This window comes from Diadema antillarum, unplaced genomic scaffold (genome assembly GCF_040938485.1).
Source record: "Diadema antillarum isolate AM-2024a unplaced genomic scaffold, OU_Dant_1.0 scf00000061, whole genome shotgun sequence".
NCBI classification, from domain to species: Eukaryota; Metazoa; Echinodermata; class Echinoidea; order Diadematoida; family Diadematidae; genus Diadema; species Diadema antillarum.
In genome coordinates this window covers 2,521,556-2,543,105 of record NW_027270950.1, presented here as the reverse complement: position 1 = coordinate 2,543,105, position 21,550 = coordinate 2,521,556, and the positions used below count along the sequence as shown (strand labels likewise).

The 21,550-nt window shown below is 36.2% G+C and overlaps 1 protein-coding gene across 1 annotated transcript in view; it reads right to left on the bottom strand.

Annotated features, from left to right (window-relative positions):
- The window catches only part of LOC139716101 (ras-related protein Rab-23-like), a 46,518-nt gene extending 27,038 nt beyond the window's left edge, over nt 1-19,480 (bottom strand). Inside the window, exon 1 of the mRNA XM_071627658.1 lies at nt 19,406-19,480. The gene's annotated coding sequence lies outside the window, so the exon portion shown is untranslated. The remainder of the gene's footprint in view (nt 1-19,405) is intronic.
- Nucleotides 19,481-21,550: the final 2,070 nt, after the last annotated feature.

Here is a 21,550-nt window from a genome sequence, read left to right as displayed (position 1 = left end):
TACAATATCTAGCTTATGTCCGTCATATTCTTACTGTAAATGAATATTTCAACACAATGTTAACATTGAATGTCACCTCCGAAACGGAGTGATTCTTCCCTGGTGTTGTGGAATAAAATGTTCTGAGAGCAAAGAAACATTACTAAAATGATCTCACCCCCTCATCTCAATTTAAGGTAGAAAATGGAATGCCATGTTTCTTCAGATTACAATATTTAGCTTACAACCCGCGTCCAAATGGAAGGCAAACTACCGGTGCCCATGCTAATTAATGAAGTGTAAAAAAACACGTGTTCTGTGTGGTTTATCTGCTTGAAACAGGAGTTAATTTCTTGTTCTCGAGTTATAATTATTAAAAACATCGATAAAAAGAAGAAGTTTTGTGTTATTGTCACTTATTCTAAAAAAAAACTGAGTGTTAATATTAATGTCACCTCCGAAACATTCTATTATGTTAACTGTCACCTCCGAAACATCCATGTGTGAAAAATCCAAGATTTAAAGAAATGATTGGAATTTCATTTAACCTACATAGGAAGGTAGCCCTTCTTAAAGACTTGTTATAGTATAGAGTTTGACCTGGCTTGCCCTCCAATAAATAGTTAAAATCTTAAAAATTGCATGTCAATTGGTATTTTTACCAAAAATTTATAAATCTCATGTATTTTTTTTTTAATTCACTTTATATTCAACCCCCAAATAGTTTTGATTCACAAACTATATATTGTTGTTAACCATATAAACTTTGCATGGTGAAGTTTGACTACAGAGTTTTGTCATTATGGTGCAATTCATGAAAACAAAATTTTGCTTAAATTTACTTCAGGTGCCAAGGTTTTCCTTGAATTACACCAATAACTCTTCAGCTTTAAGGTCTGAAATGTTATTTTTTCAAAAATTTGAATACTTTCCAACAGGAATCAAACAGAATAATGAAAAAATATTTTGTTTGAAATTTTGACCCTCTGAGTACAAAAGTTACACCACTGATCGTAAAAAAGGCCATATGAAACAGCTTTGCAGCTCGAACAAATATAATGTACACCAATTGTGCATACATACAATATATTAAAGAAGGAATCTTCATACAAATACATGCATGTAGTATGCTAATACCAGAGGGACTGAGAGAGATCCATTTATGCAACAGAGATACAGAGATATGCATTTTCTGTGCAAAAGAAATGGTATCATCTCTTCAGGGAAATCTTGAGATACAACAATGTTGCCCACCTGCATCCACTTGTACAACATGTACACAATGCAGGAAAAAAACAAAACAAAACAAACACACAAAAAACCAACAACACCAACAATAACAACAAGAAAAAAAAAGAGGAACCACACACTAATTTAGCTAAGTTGTAAAGTACCACTTTGCATATGTTCATTTATGCCCTGACCAAGGACAAAGACAGCCGCCATTAAGCTGCACGAGCTCCCTTGTGTGTTCTTTAGGGGAAACTTTCGCCACTAAGATCACGAATTTTGAGACTATTTGTGCTAACGATCTACGGCCACCTCACTCCACTCCTCACACAGAATGCAGACTGCATCATAACGGTAATGCATTACAGCTGCTTTGTAGACACAGTGACTTTACATTCACAACTGTACATGTACATACAGTGTACAAACATACAATGTACAGTACATACACACACACACACAGACACACAGACAAAAGGGTGAATTTCAATGTCTTCTATTTGTAAAGAACAGGATACTGGGGGTGAGATGTAATTTCTTATTTTGAAAAAAAAAATGAATTAAAAAAAGAAAGTTCCTACATCACTTTGGAGCACATATTTAAACATACTACAGTCTGTAGCTATACAGTATAAACCACAAGATGGGCATTTAGATTTACTGACTTTTTACTTCAAGGGTTTACATTAATGTGTAGTCACAACTGACAATACACATGTATGTTCATATTGTTTTCTAAAACTATTGATATTTTTTCTATCAGGTCTTGGAAGATTTGTTAAGAAGGAATAAATCTACATGGGTGTAGATCCATTATAATCAAGAACATCAACAGACCGAAAACAAGTACTTTTTTTTATATACCAAAGATGCAAAGTTAGTGTTTTCTGGAGATTGTTTGCCTATTGAAGGCAAGGTTACCTTCATTTCCTCAAAACACTTTGTGTTTATTTTTGAACTGCATCTTAAAGGACATGTTCACCTTCACAGACATGTGGGTTGAGTGAATGCAGCAATATTAGTAGAGCAAATCAGTGAAAGCTTGAGCAAAATCGGACAATCTGTTCAAAAGTTATGAATTTTTGAAGTTTCTTCCCAGTCACGGCTGGATGAAAAGACTAATATAGCTTGTGATATCACATGAGCATAACGATGTAAAGAAATAATAAAGAAAATTCAACATATTTCCATTTTTCTCGCATAACAAAAGAACACATGACTTCTCTCTTTCAGAAGGCAGGGGGAATAATATTACCTTCAACATACATCAGTAGCAAGTCAAAGAAATGTGTACTTTATTCAAAAAGTAAATTTTTGTGAATTCTCTTTTTATTTTCCTTTATATAGTTGTATGCAAGTGACATCATACACTGTAGTAGTCTTCTCTTCCAGCAGTGACTGTGCAGATACTTAAAATATTTACGAACTTTCGAACGGATTGTCCAATTTTCCTCAAACTTTCACTGATCAATGTGTTCTAATAATATTGCTGCAGTCTCTCAATCCTTATGTATATGAAGGTGGATAGTTTGTCCTTTAAAGCACAATGGATGTTGCCTTTGGTAGCATGAGTATTCCTGAATGCTTGACCCATGCCTACAAGGGGGTTCTTGGATAGGTCTAATTCCTCAACACCAGCCTTGGGGAGGTACTACATGTACGTGTATAATCTCCTCTCTTTCACACCTCTTGGTTGAAGCATTCCAAGATTCTATCATCAATACTTTTTCCTAATGGTATCTCCCTACATGTATTACACAGATAGTTTCATAAATTTGTTACTGTAACAAGGTTAACAACTTTAGGATCTACTAAAAAAAAAAAAAAAAAATGCATTTTTTTTTTCTCTGAGGGGGTTATTTGTTTTATACACCATACAATGTACATCAAGTTTGAGGTTCAAATATTCACAATGTTTTTCCAAATTTTGTAAATATGTAGAAAATTTTTGGAAGAGTGTCTTCATAAGGTCAAGAAATAAACTACTATGAAGAGTGGAGAAAATGGTCTGATGTTGAGTTTGCACAAAGTCCAAAACCGTGTGGTCGCATACAGTACATCATTGTATAGGCCTATGTACACTGTATTGTACTGCTTGCCCAATAGTGTGCTTTTGTTTCGTACAGATTCATCTTCATTTGAACATGTAAAATACTCAATATTACCATTAAAGCGTGTTTTGTCATTACTGTTTTTATCATTCTCATTATAAAGGTGTAAAGTACACTACAAGACACTTGATGTTAATGGGAAACCAGGTTGATGAAAACCTCTTCTTACATGTATATTGGTGAAAACCTCTTTTAATATGAGAGAGAAGGAATCACACACACTGCATTCTCCATCCAGTGTGAAAACCATTGAGTGATGAGTTCTGGAGGGAGGAGTGCTCGTCGATGAAAGGAATCCACAAAGTCAATTTAGTGTAAAGAATGCACTTTTCCATTCTAATGAAGCTAAAAGTAGCCATCCATTGTATTCTGCACGCCAAAAGGTGGATAAGCACGCCAGGCATGGCTAGAACTTCCCTCATCTATTGATCCGGCCCTCCACTTGAATAGGTGGAGGAAGAGCCTTTAGTCCGATCAATATGGTTTTTAAGACGACGATTTACATTATCCCGGCGTATGATGAGTGTCAATGACCACTGTAGATGACAAATACCTTGTTTTTTCGACCTGAATAACTTCTTGGGGGCTGGATTGTGACGAGGCAATTATCAGAACCGAACCATTATGTTCCCACACTTGAATAGTAATATGTTTTTGTCTCAATAGCATGGTGATTTAATAGTACACTGTACATGGAACCAATTTTTATGGCTTTGCAGAAATCAGGCTATACCCATTTCATTTTCATTTTTGTTTTTTGTCTTAGAGACAAACTAAATTTCCACTTCTGGCACTCTAAAAGTAATTGCACTAGATGTTCTTTCTATAACAAAAGGGAAAGGTATACATGCACCCATTCAAGTGACTTCATACAAGTCCATTAAATCAATGAGTCAACAGCAAAGCAATGACTGAGTGAACTGTTCAGCAAAAGAACTGTACTGATGGCTTTTTTTCCCCTGAGGTCTATTATTTTAAATTTCCTTTTTCCTCTTTTTTTGTTGTTGTTGTAAAATCAATGTTACTGATGAGTGGAAGCAGGGTTCGAAATTGGCGATGGTCCACTGGCCATTGGCCACCCAAAATCACATCGGACTAGCTAAAAATCATAAAATTCTGAAGTTACTAGTCCGTCTGGCTAGCCAAAAATCGCTTCAGTATCAAAATTGATTCTAAGTAGTCCGCCTGGCTAGTTAAAAAAAAAGTTAAATGCAACCCCTGGGAAGGGCCATTGATGCATTCTCATCTGAATGGTGACCATTCTAAATGCAATCTCCTGTTCATAATTTATTTTGTTTACATTTCTGTCTTTTATCTCGGTGTTCTGAGGGTAGGGTTTAAAACATTTTGACATTGATGGTACTACATGTACACTTGCAATATAGAATAGGCCTACCATGATGCCAGTCCTAAAATGTAGTCAGAGTTTGGCTCATGCCAGAATCAACAAATTGCAACTACAGCTGTGTACATTATCACCTTGGCTGCAGTATACAACTATGAAGCAGAAGACAATTAATAAAATCACAATTTCTGTAGGGTGTATAAAAAGCCTATTGTCATTTGTAAATCAAGGCAGCATACTTGGTGCGAACTTGGTTTGAAATAATTCCAAGGCAGGCAGAATTTCTGGCCATATTTCAGGTAGTTTTAGGTACAGGTTGCCAAGCAACTATCACCAATATGTCACATCTTCTGTATCCAGACTACTGTAAAACGAGGAATATTCACGTGCATTTTAATTTCACAGATTTCGCGAGAGCCAAGATTTGTGAAATTAAAATGCACATGAAAGTTCTTGTCTGCACCATACGCATTGAATGTTAGAGGCAACTCGCCAAAATTTCATGCCATGGAGAAGGCCGTCGGCTCCAATTCGTGAAAATTTCATGCTGCAAAAATATCGTGTTTTACAATATCACAAGTTTTAAATGTCAGTAAGGGATATGGGGGTGGGGGGGGGGGGGTAAAAGAAGTACTGACAAAGCAATACAAGCTGAGAGTATCACACAGCATCCAGTCAGTCTAACCACAGTCCCTTTTAATAGTCCCACCATGGACCTACAAACAACTGTACGTATCCACGTAGGTCCATGGTCCCACTCAATCCCTCCTCCCTTACACATGGCTGCTACGAGGTCACTGCCGTTTGTTCCCCATGTGTCCCCTATCACTATCCTGCACCCCTCCCCCCCCCCCCCCCCCCACACACACACACTTACAGTGTGCATAAAGTGATATTATGACATCTTCCGCAACACCCGAGGGGGGTAAAAGGAAGGACAAAGCAAAGAATAACAAGTGCTCACACTGCACCACCCTGATGGCCAAGGAACACAAAAGACGCTGGAATTCAAGTACCCTTCTCTACCTCAGGAGAAGACAAACCATTAATCCTGCCTGGAATCACTGACGTGAAACCAGGGATGACGGATGAACAAATGCAACCAGTCATCAAACAGATCTATACCCAACAAGCTTTTTTTAGTGCTGTATGTATACACATGTACATGTACCACTATGCTACACAAGATTGCAATTGGTCAAACTCCCTTCTCTCACCTTCTGCAACCTAATAATCAGGTAAAGATTACGAAAGCGTTAAGTCTACCTTGTACCTCATAATAAGCCGTTCTACTGAATGACCATGCAGTACATACACTGTATTAGCATTTTTTTTTCGATTCATTTTGACTTGGCCGACTGTCTTACAGGATTTTTATCTTGACAAAAAACAAACAAAACAAAACAAAACAAAAATCATCCCTCATTGTACTATCAAAATAGAAAAATGTATCCCACACAGAAGTATTCAGAAGTGAAAAAATATAATGAGTTTATACACAATGGAATATTAAAAAGAGAAAAGAAAGGAATGATCTGAATTTGGGACTACAAGTACACGCATACCACATTTTGATATAAAACAATTACGTGTATTACTCTACAAATTATGACAAATCAAGGCCAATGAATAATAAAAATACATACAGCTGTACATGTATGACACCTGATCAGTGTCTCAACATGTCAGTTATGAACATTTCTATTGTACATAATGTACATTGTACACGATACACTTGTAGTGACAATTTAAAACCATCTCTACAGTACACTGAATGTTTCATATATGGGTAATTCCATGGGGTTGGGACTGAAATTGTGACATACAAGTTGAAAATTCAAGTTGGGTAAATTGAAATTTCCTTTTTCCCCCTGATTTGTTACTCCCATTCTTCAACTTATTCCACTAGAAATCTGTTTATTACTTCGCACACTTTCAGTCAGCATGGGTAAACAGGTATGGCAAAATACCTATGTTACATGGACTTCATTTGTTGACATCCTTCATAATTTTGTGTTCTGAAATGATAACAATGAACACATCCACGTTTTTTTCGTCCATAGCACATCAACATGTTATTTAAGAGGCGCATGAGATCATTATTAGTAAGATTGTATGTTCTGATGTCAACTGCAAGCCACTTTTATTAACATGTTTTTTTCTACAAACCATTAACAATTTCAATCAAAGGTTTAACTTTTTCATCAAGAGTGACACAATGGCAATATTCTTAAAAGCACCACAATTGAAGCAAGTGATTTGTATGGGTATTCAAGTGAAAACATAATTTTATTGTTATAATCAGGGGTTTTCAGTCAACAACCTCGCCCACAGTGTACTACCTATGTTACACGGACAGTATGTCTTTGTAACATAGGTACACTACGACATATCAACTGATTTCCTTTATTGTGGTGTGAGATGTTAAAACCTACACATATAGACTTTATGTATGTTCCCACAAATAACACTATTGTAACAGTTCTTTGGAATTATATCTACTGCACACCTGTGGAACAATACCTATGTTACACAGACTTCAATTCTTTGTAACTCTGGTATGAAAGAAGGCAGACTTAATCAGAAGAAGAAGAAGAAAGTGAAGCTTTACACAATTTGACCTTATATACACTAACAGCATCATCAACTAGTTGTTAACTAACTAAGAAAACTAATAAAGAGAAATCATACAAGTCTTCTTGTCTTCTCCATGTTCTTTGTTTGAAATTAATTTCTGCTCTTTTGTCCAATGTCCATTTAGCCCTCGATTTTTGTTTTTCTTCTGTCCATTTTCCCTCTGTGCAGTTTTCTTCTTGTCTAGTTTGTTACATTCGCTCTTCTTGGGTGTTGCTTTGTCGGCTTCCTCTCTGTTTGTGGAGTGCTGTGGATGTGTCCTTTTCACTCTTTCATGTAGTTTAAAATGTAGCGGTGGCAGAGGAGGAGCCATGGCAGATTCATCAACAAACTGAACAAAAGGTGTAAAGAGAAATAAAATTAAAAAAATTAAAAGAAAATTTTTGTCGGGATTGACTATATATTCCTGTTGATGTACACGTTGTATCTGTGTGTTTATGAATGGAATTAAATAATTTCAACAATTTTGCTTACATTTCTACCTCTTGGCATACCCATTAGCTAGAGTTCCATGTGTACCTCCCACCAAAGTTGGAAAAAAATGGATTATGCTTAAAATGGTGTAAATATTAATAATAATAATATAGCATGTAAAACATAGGAAAATATCATTTTCATACTCTATGCTAAAAACTTGTTTTGATGTAAGCTAGGAAGGGCAGGTCGCTGCCCCCAGTGTCCTAGCTAAGGTTAGGGCTAGGGTCAGGGTTACGGTTACAATTATGGTCCTTAATAGACTCCCAAAATAATACTAGGCCCTATTTTATATTCATCCCCCATCGAAATTGTCGCCCTCTTTTTGAATGATAGTGTAGAGCAATAATAGTCCAATTTTGATTGGGGTTCATAATTCTATTGAAGCCTTTCCTACCCACTACCCACCCAAACTGAACAGGACACTGGCATTTTAGCTTTGAGACTTCACAGTGGGTGAACATGGAATGGAAATGGTGAATCCTTGTGAAATGTTAACAACTTCATCAGAGCATCTAACAGATCAGTGAAATCTTGGAAGGAAAACATTTACATTTTCGAAGTAAATCTGTTAAAGAGAAAGAATTTCACAGCTCCTAGTTCCCTCAATATCACCAGCAAAATAAGGCAAACTCTATTTCTCTAGTTCAGATGCAGTCTGGACATCTATGTTTTCCAACTAGTATATAGTGATTAATACTAACTCTAGCACGTCTACGTTGGTAGATACCTTATGACGAAAGGGTCCAAAAATTCACAATAATCGGGAGGTAAAACAAATTTATATTGCAGTGAAGATACACTGATATACTTTTGTATGGTTTTCTAAGAGAGGAATTATATGCTCCTTTTGCAGAGACCGGCATGGACGGAAAATTTGGCAATCTAAATTATGAACATGAACCTGTAACAAATATCTCAGTATGTGGGACTACAGTATCATCGTCCACAGTGTTTTTGGCCAGTTCAGAGGTTTAGATGTCATTTTTTTCCCTCTAATAGAGTTACAGAATATGACAAATGTTATTATTTTCGTAAAATAGCGTAAAAGCTTACCAATTGACATCAGAAACATTAAAACTCCTGTACCTACGTTACATGGACAACGGCAGAAAAACAGATCTTGCGCTGTCCAGGTAGGTGTATATTGGCTGTGAGTAGTTTTCTGACATTGGGGGAGGACTGCCAGTGACATGAATAGGATTGTTGAAGTTTAGTAGCTCTTCTTTTTATCGCGAGACGCGTCTTTCCATACCTACGTTACACGAAGAGGCTGGACATCGCACTGAAGTACAGTGATATGTTCCGTATTTTCTCGTTTATTTGGAGGATTTTGATGCTAATTTTTGGATAAGAATACTTCTGAAATATAAATCTCATTATAGAAATAAAGTTTCTGATCATATTATGATTGGAAGTGTATGTAAAACCATGCTATACCTATGTTACAACAAAAATTGCCATGGACATCGTTTGTAACGTAGGTATGAGGTTGCTTGAAGATGCTCTGGTGTTCTTATTTTGTTACAAATGTTTATGTGCCTTATAGTCTTTGTAGAAGTCACCTTGCCTCTCTTAATTATGATAGGCATAATGCTGAAAGGTTCTATATTCCTGTTTTACATTGCCATGAAAATGGCATATATTTATGTCACAACATAAACCACAAAAAACCATGGGACATCATTAGTGAAACAGTCATAGACAAAATACATTTGTACACAGGCTTGTTTTTTTTTCATCAAATAATTCTTCACACATTTCTCTTCAAGAATAACTGCAAACCACAGACAATTATTTGATGAATTTCTCAGAATATGACTTTTATTCCCTGCACAACATGAAAATCTAGAGAAGACCCAACCCCATGGAATGACCCATATGTAAAACCGCTCATATACAAAAGCCATCTACTGTACCCTTTAAAAACACAAGAGTTTGGTTTAATAACAGGGCAAGTCCAAGATAACACGCGCGTTACGTATGGGACATTCAGAGACTTTTATGACCTGAAAAATAGTGTTAATGGCTTTTGATAATATTAAACTTTATCATGGTGATTGATATCTAGGAGAAGTATAATCATGCAAAAAATGAAGAAAAATGACCTTCACAATTATATTCTAGAAGAGAAAATATGTGCCGTTACGTATGGGACCAGAAAAATTTTGTTTTTTTGAACATTTTTTTCAACCTCAAAACTCTCTGAAAGTATTTCATTCTACAACTTGTAACTCACTGTGATGAAAGTCACAACACTCAAGATTATCACAGATAAGTTTCGTGTCATTAGGTAAAAAGCTCTAATTACAGGTTCTAATTAAAGACAGACATGACGTGTTACGTACGGGACAGTTACGTATGGGACAGTTTGTCCCCCATTCATTTAGTGTGTGAAGAACCATGTTTATGGGTATTTTGCATAATTATTGAAGTAAAATCAGTTGAAACTACTCAAATACTGATCCAGATTGTCAAGGAAACAATATTCCCCAAATATTCACCATCCTAATCATATTCAATCATATTTTTATATTTTTATGACCAACCTGAGTATGCATGCCCTTTGTCCCCCATTCGTTTAGTGTGTGGAGAGACATGTTTATGGGTATTTTGCAAAATAATTTTGCAAAATACCCATAAACAAATTTTTGCATAATTATTGAAATGGAATCAGTTGAAACTACTCAAATACTGATCCAGATTGACAAGGGAACAATATTCCCAAGTCATCATAATCATATTTAATCATATTCTATATTTTTATGACAAACATGAGTATGTATGCCCTATTTTTATCAGGATAGTTACTACTGAAAAATTGAATAGTTTAAAGTGTTTACTTCCATTGATGAAGGGCAGTTTGCCATTTCGTTTCAATAAAAAACAACTTGACACAAGAAATATTAATTTTTATAAACAAGCAATACCTGCTGCGTGGAACCCCAGTGATCGAGTAGATATATGATGTCTGTCTAGCAGTCAGGTCATTGATTTGAGTCACACCTCAGTATGTATACCCATGAATTTTGTCGTGGCTATCATTGAAACCTGAATAAGGACAATTTGTGTATCACTTGCAATAAAAAAAAAATCATTTTACTTTATATATTTTTTTAATATTTATATCACAACCATTTCAAATTGGATCTCAATCACTAAACTTTGAATTCCACTAGTCTTAGCATTGTATGCTCTTTAGTAATTCATATAATTGGTTTCCAATCATCTCATTAAATGTTGAAAACTGAATCCCCATTTCTACAAAAAACTACACCATCCCTTTAATGCTGATTTTTCATTGTGTACTTTGCCATTTTCCCCTCCCCCTTTCTGAAAATTGTTCAGTCAAGTACATGTATTGTTTAAAGTGTCTATAACTCAAAAAGTAGCTACAATGTTGGGATGCTTTCTTCAGGATGATTGACCATTTGTGTACTGAGAGACCTTCCCAGCTAACTACATGCATTCACATGCATTATGTATGAGGAAGTCCCATACGTAACGCATTTGTCCCATACGTAACATTATTTCAATGCCTAATAAAAAATATTCCTTTCACTGTTTTTTCTTTTTTCTATGGTATTTAATTTCTCTAAACAATAAATTAGAACTTTCCAAAAGGGCATTAATATAACCTTAGCAATTTCAGAATAAACCTAAAAAAATGACCTCAATTTGTTACGTATGGGACATCTCATGATAGGACACGAGCTAATTTGCATAATCATTTGCATAATCCCTAAATTTTCATACCAAGTTAAACTATTTGATGAACTTCTTATGTCCACATATTAATCAAATATCATTTGCTTTCCTTTGAATTAATATGAATTTTTATAAATGTCCCATACGTAACGCTGTGTTTCATATTTATGCAAATGAAGCCCTTGAAATTTGCATAAATTTCCGTAATATAATTTTTTCGTCCATGGAAATCAAAACTTCAACTCATAAGCTTCAAAATGATACCAAACATGTCAATATTGAGCAAAGATGAAATTTTCCCTTCTGAGGGGACCTTATCTTGGACTTGCCCAACATACAATTATAGTTTAGAAAAACAACTTTTATTAACAGTGCATTTAAACATACTGTGTACGTTGTACATTTGATAGCGAAGACTGCTCTAAGTGACAAACAAAGAGCTTTCCTAAGGCTTGCCTAACATGGCAGTGACTACCTAGAATACATTAAAAATGAACTCTGGATGTCCTAAATCATTTCGTAACAGGAACAACTTAGCTGCACAGCTTAATACTAGGTGCTCAGGAGAAATGTCCTTTTAAAGTGACGCAGTCCTCATGAATTAAAAAAAGAATATGTTGTTGTTGGTACAGATGTACCTCCAATGAACTACATGTACTTTCACCAAAAACAAATTTCATATCACCAGATATAAAGCTCGTAAATTTTTGTTGAAAAAGTGTGAATCTGCATGGTGAATATGCTAATGAGCAAGTCTTGGCGGAGAGTCCGATGTCACCGAGGCTTAACTTTTCCCAGCCGTGTTCTGCTCGTTATGCATATATACGCTAATTGTTATGGTAATCTTCGGTCTGAGCGCCAAACTCAGCTAGACGGAGTACTGTGTACATATAAAGTGGTTTGCACGCAAAGTAGTATGCAACACGGACAGAAGCTCGAAAAGGACCGTGCCTATTTGATGTCAAGTACATGGTATATTTGATTTTAAAATATAAATGTATGTTTACAATATCAATTTACATGAATTATATATAATAACTAAGCTTGAAATATTTTGTTTAAAATAATAAAATCACATATTTTCACATTTTATGATGAAATTACAACTGATCATTTGAACACTTAAATTGGTTTTTAGAGACACGGCTGTCAACTTGAGAGTAGGGCATCAATGACGTAGCATCTTTTTACAGGCTCTTACACGATCGCTTGCTGGAATCATTTTTCAAAAATCGCGTACGGAGACAGTTTTAATTTCCACGCCTATAAACTGGTGAAAGGTTATATTTTTTACTATTCTTAATTATCAGCACTGTGAAAATCTCAGGACTGCTTCCCTTTAAAAGTAAACTGGCCAAGTGCAATAATTATTTCATTGCAGACCTACAATTGTAAATTGTTATATCTCACAGCATATCTTTCACTAAACATTACAGAAATATGCTGTACCTATAGTTGTATAATATCACTCACGAGGACTTTTAATATGGCCCCTCTCATGAAGAAAGGGGAAAACCCAATGATCTTCAGCAGCGATGGGACTTGGCCAGCCCTCATTTTCTAGCAAAGCCATTAAAATGCCTACCTTACAGATACAGTACATTGTATGCAAGTCCCTTTTCTGAAATAAAGTGGCAGCAAATCATACTTCAGCTTTGGACATGAAACCCATTACCCATGGTCAGACTGCCCCCCCCCCCACCCTACTGGGGCCAAAGGCAGCGGCACTATGACTGATATTAAACTGGTCACTAGTGATTATGGCACTCCAAGACTGATTAGTCCGGAGAGAGAGCAAGAAAGGGAGAGAAAGAGAGGGAGAAGGAGTGGAAAGGGAGATGGCTCAAAGACTGAAATATGTGCAGTTGGGTCTAATAAAACGAGATAATCTTGGCGAAGACAGGAAATGGAGAACTACGAAACGTACATGAGGTCAGGGAGGTACTAAAAGTTGGTGGTTATTCTCTAATCCATATAAAGATTACTGAATGAAGCTCATCCAAAATGTGCTGGTGTGTTATTGCTTTGTTTTATTTTTATTTTTCTTTCACCAATAACACTTGCATTTATTTCACACTGTCAGACAAAATACATCCGTATGATACACATACATTGTAGTTTGTTTTGGGTTTGTTTCATTTTCAGCTGCCAGCATTTGAAGAAATTATTAAACATACAAGCATACCTGGTACCATGTCATGATGACAACATTTATTAGACTTTGTTTTGTGAGGAGTCCTCGTGAACTATATTTCAGAAGTCAAAGGCTGCGTTTATCATCTTTCCCCTGTTTGAAACGGCTTTCAAAAGTCATTTCAAAAGCCCTTTCGAAAGCAGTTTCAAAAGCCCTTTAGAAATGGCTTCCAAAATAGTTGCGTTTTAATATCAACTCATCGTGAACACGAAAACTGGCCTTGTCACTGCGCAGCTGCATTGCGTATTTTGACCTGCATGGTTCGTAACTGCAGTACAAAGCCGTTTCAAAACAGCTTTGCGTGTATCTCGCTTCAAAGGGCTTCTAGAAACGGGTTTCTGGAAACCTGTTTAGGAAACCTGTTTTGGAAAGCACAAATTGGCGGTTTTCAAAAAGGCTTTCCGAACCCCATAATCAAAACAGCTTTGCGTTTATCATATCGTAAAAATTCCCTGAAAGCCGTTTGGAAAACCTGTTTCTGCCGAGAAAAAGAGTTGATAAATGTACCCAAAGTCACATCAACATATCGTCATTTGAGGAAGATAATGGCATTAAGGCGACACTAACCCTATGGCATTAGTGCTCTTACAATGTATTTTTCCAAACCAATGATATATATTTTTTTTAAATCAAACCCTATTGTTCACTGTGATATTCATTTTGCAACAAATAGAGGATACAAACTGCACAATTCAACACTTTATACGTACTTTCACTTGCTGATGTACAGATTTTATAGGACATGAGGTGAACATTATTAAAGTCATTAAGATTTTCTGACAGCTTTTGAGAACTTGCTGGCTTCCACAGAAAAATTCTCAATTATATGCATAAATGTGCAATCCACTTTCAATATTCCTATTTTTTCTTTTCTGAAGATACATGTAGGACTATCTTTGGTAGAATTTGAAAGATTCCTCGATACCATACCGTAATTGTTTCACAGACTTACCAAGTGGGAGAATGCACTGGACAAATGTGTAGACATCACACAACCGAAAGAGACCATACATGTACATTATGTACAACATGTATACAGTGTGTATGCTTTGTGTGTATATCATGCTGTTGCCTGAAATAGCACAAATGCACCATACTTGATATAACATTGGACAGTGAAAAGCTGAGGAGTGACTTAAAAACACACAGCAAAAACTGGCAATGGATAGAGAGATGTTAAAACATACACACGCTATGTAGATGGTAGAGAATGTTTAACCTACATTGTACAAAAGCTCAGTGGTAAGGTATCGCATTCAGTCAGAAAAAGGGACTGTACAGTACTGGTTGAGGTGAGGATTCCTGTTTTGAATATATTCATAAGTGAGATAATGAGAAACCTCCTATGAAATATGAAAGAGCGTGTAATTCACAGAAGGATTCAACGTTTATTTGATGAAAATCGGTTTTCAAATGGCTGAGATATCCCAAAAAGTGATAATAACAAAAGGCGACAGGCCACGCCTTTTGCTAGGATCTCTTTTCTTTACCTTGTTTTTGGATATCTCAGCCATTTCAAAACCGATTTTCATCAAATAAACTTTTGATACCCCTTAGAATTGCATGCTCTTTGACATCTCATACATTGTAGAGTGGTTTCTGAATATCTCTCAAAACATTAAAAGCTAAATCCTCACCTCAACCAGAACTGTACACACCCTTTAAGAGAATGCTCAAGAGTTGAGGACGAGTCCCGGGTATACTCGGGCAGGCGTCTACGGGAAATCAGTCATTTTTTATTCATTCATTTTATTTACTCACGGTACTAACATCAGCCACTGCTTTTTTTTTTTCAGTTAGTCAGTGCAATAAAAATAAATTTGTGTATTATTACATGATACATCATTATAGATCCAAAGCAAATAAAAACTACATAAAACTACACAAATCAATTTACATACAAATAGGCAAGACACAAACTAGACAAGACTATCAATTTACAAAAAAATAAAATTACATTTCCATTAAAACTTGTAAAAACATAAATATCTTAAAATAAGTAATTAGTAACAAACAATAGGATAACTCACACAAAATTGCGCATTGTATAGCCAAATCAAACCATCAATGGGTTAAAAGCTGGATGCTTTACACTGTGACACACATACAACGTAGAAAGTACTGATACAAAGTATGTACAAGGTGGATTTTAGTTACCCTGAGTATTAAAGTCAGTCTTGCGGTTATCAATCATCATCAGCAAAGATGTTTGGGATAAACTTCCAGTCCAAATATTTAAGGTTCACTGTTTGTCTGTTTGTTTTCTGTTATCACCTTCACTGGCTTTGACTCTATTTTGGTACATTACACTTCAAATGAAGTTGAATCGCATTCAAAATGGAAGAAGGATTGGAAGTCATCTCCATGGCAACAGACTTCATAAACCAAGCACATTGGAAAGTGTGCAATAAATAAAAAGAGTACAAGACCATAGTAGGAGATTCAAAATGGAAACTTAAGGGGATGCTTTCCATGAAGAAATTGAAAAGAGAAAGTGCATTTTGAAGCTACAACAAACTACATTGTATCAGTAATCCCAGGAGACATCCCAGCCCAGCCAGCGCCCAGACGGAACAAAAAGATCATACTCTTGAGAGGTTGTTGCAGAGATCAAGACAAAGCGAGACGAAGACAGAAAGAGCGAAGACATTGGAGAGTGGGATAATAAACAGACAGATGAAGAGATTGAGCTAAAGATACACATCGAGAAGAAGATTAAAACAGACATAGAGAGGGAGACAGACAGACAGACAGACAAAAAGGGAGAAGAGAGTGAGGGAGAGGGAGAAAAATAGACTGAGAGAGAAAATTGAGAGGCTGATCAATCCTAATCATTGTTCGGATTGTTTGGAACTTGATACGACAGGCCGGTCTTTGTGGCATGTGCAGTAGCCATGCACTTTGTGTACACAGTGGATTGGCTTTCACATGAACTCTTGGAAGCTACTGTAACATTAAAGGGCATGCATGATGTAGAGGATCAAATATTAGGGCTGATCTCGGAATGCAGACCTGCGATTAGTAGAATATCACGTTTCTACAAGCATCAGATCTATTAAACTTTGACAGAACATGGAATCTTGTCAAAATACCAGTATACATTTTGCAGCATGTTGTTCCATGACATTACATAATATAGTAGTTCTTTTTTTGTTTTTGTTTTTACATTTTCGTGTTTTGTGCTCTGCTGAAACATTTACACTGTATGGGGTATCTCAACACAACAAGGTTCCTTTAACAATGACTTTTATCCACCTCTGCTAGAACCTGGCCTTATTCAGGCAGACTTGATTTCCCTTTCCTTTTTTTCCACATATAATTTGGTACATGTATGAAAGCCTAGAAATATGAGAATGTGCATTCATGTACAAGGACTGTTTGTGCTCATCAGCATGAAGCTTGACAACAGAGCAGAACTGGAGTTTGTGCCAATCACATTACATTGTACCTTTAACACATGAAGACAAAATGCCACAACCAGGTGGTTTTTTAAAGCCAGTGGAAAAAAGAGAACAGAAAAGATCTGTTTTCCTTTCCTGTTTAATTTATTCCTTGACACAATGAATCAATCTAACAGCATGCATTTTACGGTATGTACATTATACACTGTGTGTCATTGTTTTCCGGATGTCATTTATCGGCTACTTTTATAAACAGTATTGCCAATGTCATTCTTAAAGGGACATTCCAGACGATTTTCATAGTTTCACATCATGTAGTACATAAATTGATAACTCCACGTATAGATTAGCGGAATTTATTGTGGTTCTTTAGCAGAGAAACAATACTTTGAAAAACCATAAACAAATTACACTGAACAAGGATGATGACATAGGTTCACTTATTTCAGAAATGTAGCAGTGTAATTCCATTACAATACCGCTTGCTTGCAAGTTCACCTGTGTATAATCTACCCTGTATGCATGCTTTCTTCTTTTGTTGTGCTTCCTTGAGCCCCAACTCATGCATTCTTATGGTGACTCTGCCATGTCATCATCCTTGTTCACTGCAATTTGTTCTAAATGTTGAAAATATTCTTATTCTTCATCCCAATTATCACAAATTCTGTAACTCTGTCCTCAGTATAACTAATTCATAGTTGTTCAAATATAAAAATCTGAAAATCATCCAGAGGTCTCCTTTAAGTATGCCAATATCTTTAAATACACTCTACACCAGGACACACAACATGTTGGCACTTTTTCCTTGTGTCTAAAGATTTATCTCGGTATACCATTGCCATCACTTGGATTTCAATTTTAGAGGTCCACTTGTTTGAACAAAGCATTGATAAAGAATTGCTCTATCTCCCCCCCCCCCCCAAAAAAAAAAAACACACATAACACAAACACACACACACACACACATTCACACTGCTAATGCTAAAGCCTGGTAAACAAACAAATAAACAATTAAAGAGGAACTTCACCTTCCTGGTACATACATGGTGTATTTTAAACAAAAATCTGTTACAATAAAACAAGATAACATAAAGCAAGCCAACATAAAGCAACACCTCAACAAATGGTGCAAATTCAATGAAAGTACTTGAATTTACATTTAACTTCCCCCCCCCCACCCCCCCCCCCCCCCCCCCAAAAAAAATACAGATGACTAGTATGGAATCAACAATGGACTTTTTTTTCTCTTCTTCATTTCAAGTTTACATGTATTTCAATCTTGCTTATAAATATTAACATAATGCGAATTTTTCCAAGAGGGAAAATCAAAGGGAGGCCTGGGCAAACTGCACAAAAGCAACATTGAAAGTTAAAATGCACAACGTCAATACAGTAAAAGCGTTGAGGTAATATGATTTGAAAGACAGAATGACAATGTACGTGAGGAGAGCAAAAACATCAAAAAAAAAAATAAAAGACTCCTCCGCACAGACGGATCTTTCTGTCTAGCCTTAGAAGTGTACGTGTAGACTTCTAGATGTCTATTGCAAAATCTCCAGGAGGAGTCCATGATTAACTTGGATATCTGCACAAGTGTTCACACACACAAACACAGATCAACTGGCTTCACAATAGCTTGAGCAATAATGACAGGCTCCAGTATATTCAACAACTTCATGAGAATTTAATAACAAGGATCGAACTTTGGTCAAGTTGGGCACGGCACTACAAATTGTACCTACCGCACCTGTGTACATAGCACGCACGGCACGGTCCGTTGCACTGCCCCTCTCCTGGCCGCATACACACAGCACAGCTGGAGAGTTGTCATGGAACGGCGACGCCAAAATGTTTCCACCCATTACCGTTATCTCGCGCACTAAATACACTACACACACTCGGGAAATACGTGGTTTTTAAGGGCATGCTGTGGAGTAACAAAGTTAAGCGAGGTGATTTTGGACTTTATTACCTCGACATATTTGTATCGTTTAGAAACACAGAAAGAAGAAACTTACGGGCGATCTACCACCTCCACATGCTCACAATCACAATGCACGTCATCGAGCTAAGCCACAGGGCGAATACCACCTTCCATTCACTCCACTTGCTGGCCACACGAGCCCCAACACTAGCAATTTAGCCACTTGCGCTGCCGATTGCAGCTTACGCATACCACTGCCTACTGGCGAACGAATCCGCCCATACTTGCTCAGCCTATTTTCAACTCGGTGTGCAGACCTCGTCATAATCACAGCTGCATGTAGGATTATGTTGTCATGAAAAGGATCAAACAGAGCACAAATCAAGAGTAATTCAGTGATATTACCTCAACGAACAGCGTAAAATCCCGACTTTTCCAAGCGGCTCGCCTCTTGAGTCAACTGCTCCGATAGTCGGACATTCCGTTCCGATGATCAGTCACGTGACTATCGCCGGTTAACAAGTAATCGATCGCATCATCTTGTATCGCTTCTACGCACTGCCTCCCCCTCCCTCCCCCAGAAATAGAAAAGAAAATGAAGTCCACAACTCTATTATGTCAATGTGTAATGAAAATGATGATGCCGATAATGATGATAATAATTAAGACAAAGGAATATTGAGGTGGAGGGGAAAAGATAACATGAACAGGAACTCAAGCAGGTGAGAGGAGGTTTCCCATCAATTTTCTTCATAATTGTACTGTATTAATTTTGCATCCTCACAAATTACATTTACTAGTATATTACTCATCCAAAAACAGAACACCACGGACAAATAAAATGAAATTTTTGTCTTCATTTCAAAAGAGCCCCCTCCCAAAAAAAAAGAAGAGAAAAGTAATATGCAATGACAAAATTCTCAATGTTGTCAGAGACAAAGGCTGCAAATTATACTTATTCTTAAAATTGATGTATGCAATTATGTAACTTTTCTGGAGCGGTATGATCCAGTTTGTATGGCCCTAAATACATGGACTGATTAGGCTTTGTGTTTTGCTCTTCAAAGGATTCCAGCTGTGTTCTGGAATGATGAAAAATCATGAATACATCCCATTCTACTTTCAAGAGGTTGGCTTTGATACCTGCATATCATCGGAGAGAGGAAAAAAAAACACAATTAATTCTTTAATCTTTCAAACCAATTTTCCTGCCTTTCACACCTTCATTCTTGTCTCTCTCAAAAGTTATATACAGTGTAAATTGAAACACATTCTATTTTGTTTTTATGACAATTCATGAATTTTTTTTTCATACATTCCACTTGGCAACAACTCATCACATGAAGTGCCTCAAAATACACAATTCAAAGTGGAGTTTACCTATTAAAGGTGGATTCGGTGTACATGAGTGTACAAGAATTAGTCAAAGGTTTTGCAAAGGCTAGATTGATGAAAATTGTTCAAACTGTGTCAAAATGTATGAACTGTCTGTGAATTTTTTTTTTTCAATTCCAGGTGCTGCTCTCTCTTGATGAAAGGTCTGCAATAACATAACTCAGATATAAAGAAAAAGATCTTAAAGGGGAAATCCAGTCCAAATATAAGTTAGTCTGACAAGAAAGAGTAAAATATTACGTGTTCAACAGTATAAATTTGATCGAGATCGGATGAAAAATAAGGTAGTTATGACATTTTGAAGTTTTGCTATTTTGGGGGGAAACAGTGTTCTTGAGCAGTCAATATGAATATGCAAATGGCAAAGTGAACGTGTCATTCCCTCACAACTTGCCATATAGTTTATACATAAAATTTTGAAATTTCCAGTTTTTCATTCAAATGCAATTATGCCTGAGGCTCAAATCCTCATATATCTAACTGATCACTATTCCAAAGTTATTCAACCAGGAATAACGTAATGTTTTAGACTTCGATGACAGAAACATTGAATTTTCGTCTTTTTTTCTTTTTGTACATGATCAATGGAAAATTGTACAAGATCAATGGAAAATTGTACAAGAACTGTTTTGGAGAAATTACTGAGATTTCAAAATTTCATAACTAATTATTTTTCATACAATTTCAATCTAAATTTTTTACCGTTGAACTCATAAAATTTTACTTTTTATCAGACGTTATATTTGGACTGGATTTCCTCTTTAAAAGTGTTAATTTTCACGGAATGTACACACTCTGTCCATTTGTCATACAGATGTAAATCTATTTGTTCTCCATACCTTCTAGAAGAGCTTCATCAAGTACTCTTTCAATGTCCGCTGTCAATCATCTTTTTCTATTTTAGTATCATTGACAGTGACATGATAAATTGTTTGGGTTCCTGTCAACAGAGGGCAGCCTATGGAATGAGCCAAAACCATTCAATCTTTTCTTATTTATTTTTGTTTGTGAAGAGGCTGTGTTTGTTTTTTGTTTGTTTTTTGTCCATTGGGAGTGTTTAGGTAAACTGATGAAAGGGATATGTAGGCCAACACTGATACACCTCCTTTAGCTGGGTATGGGGATGCGATTTCATGTATCTTCTTTAATTTCGAA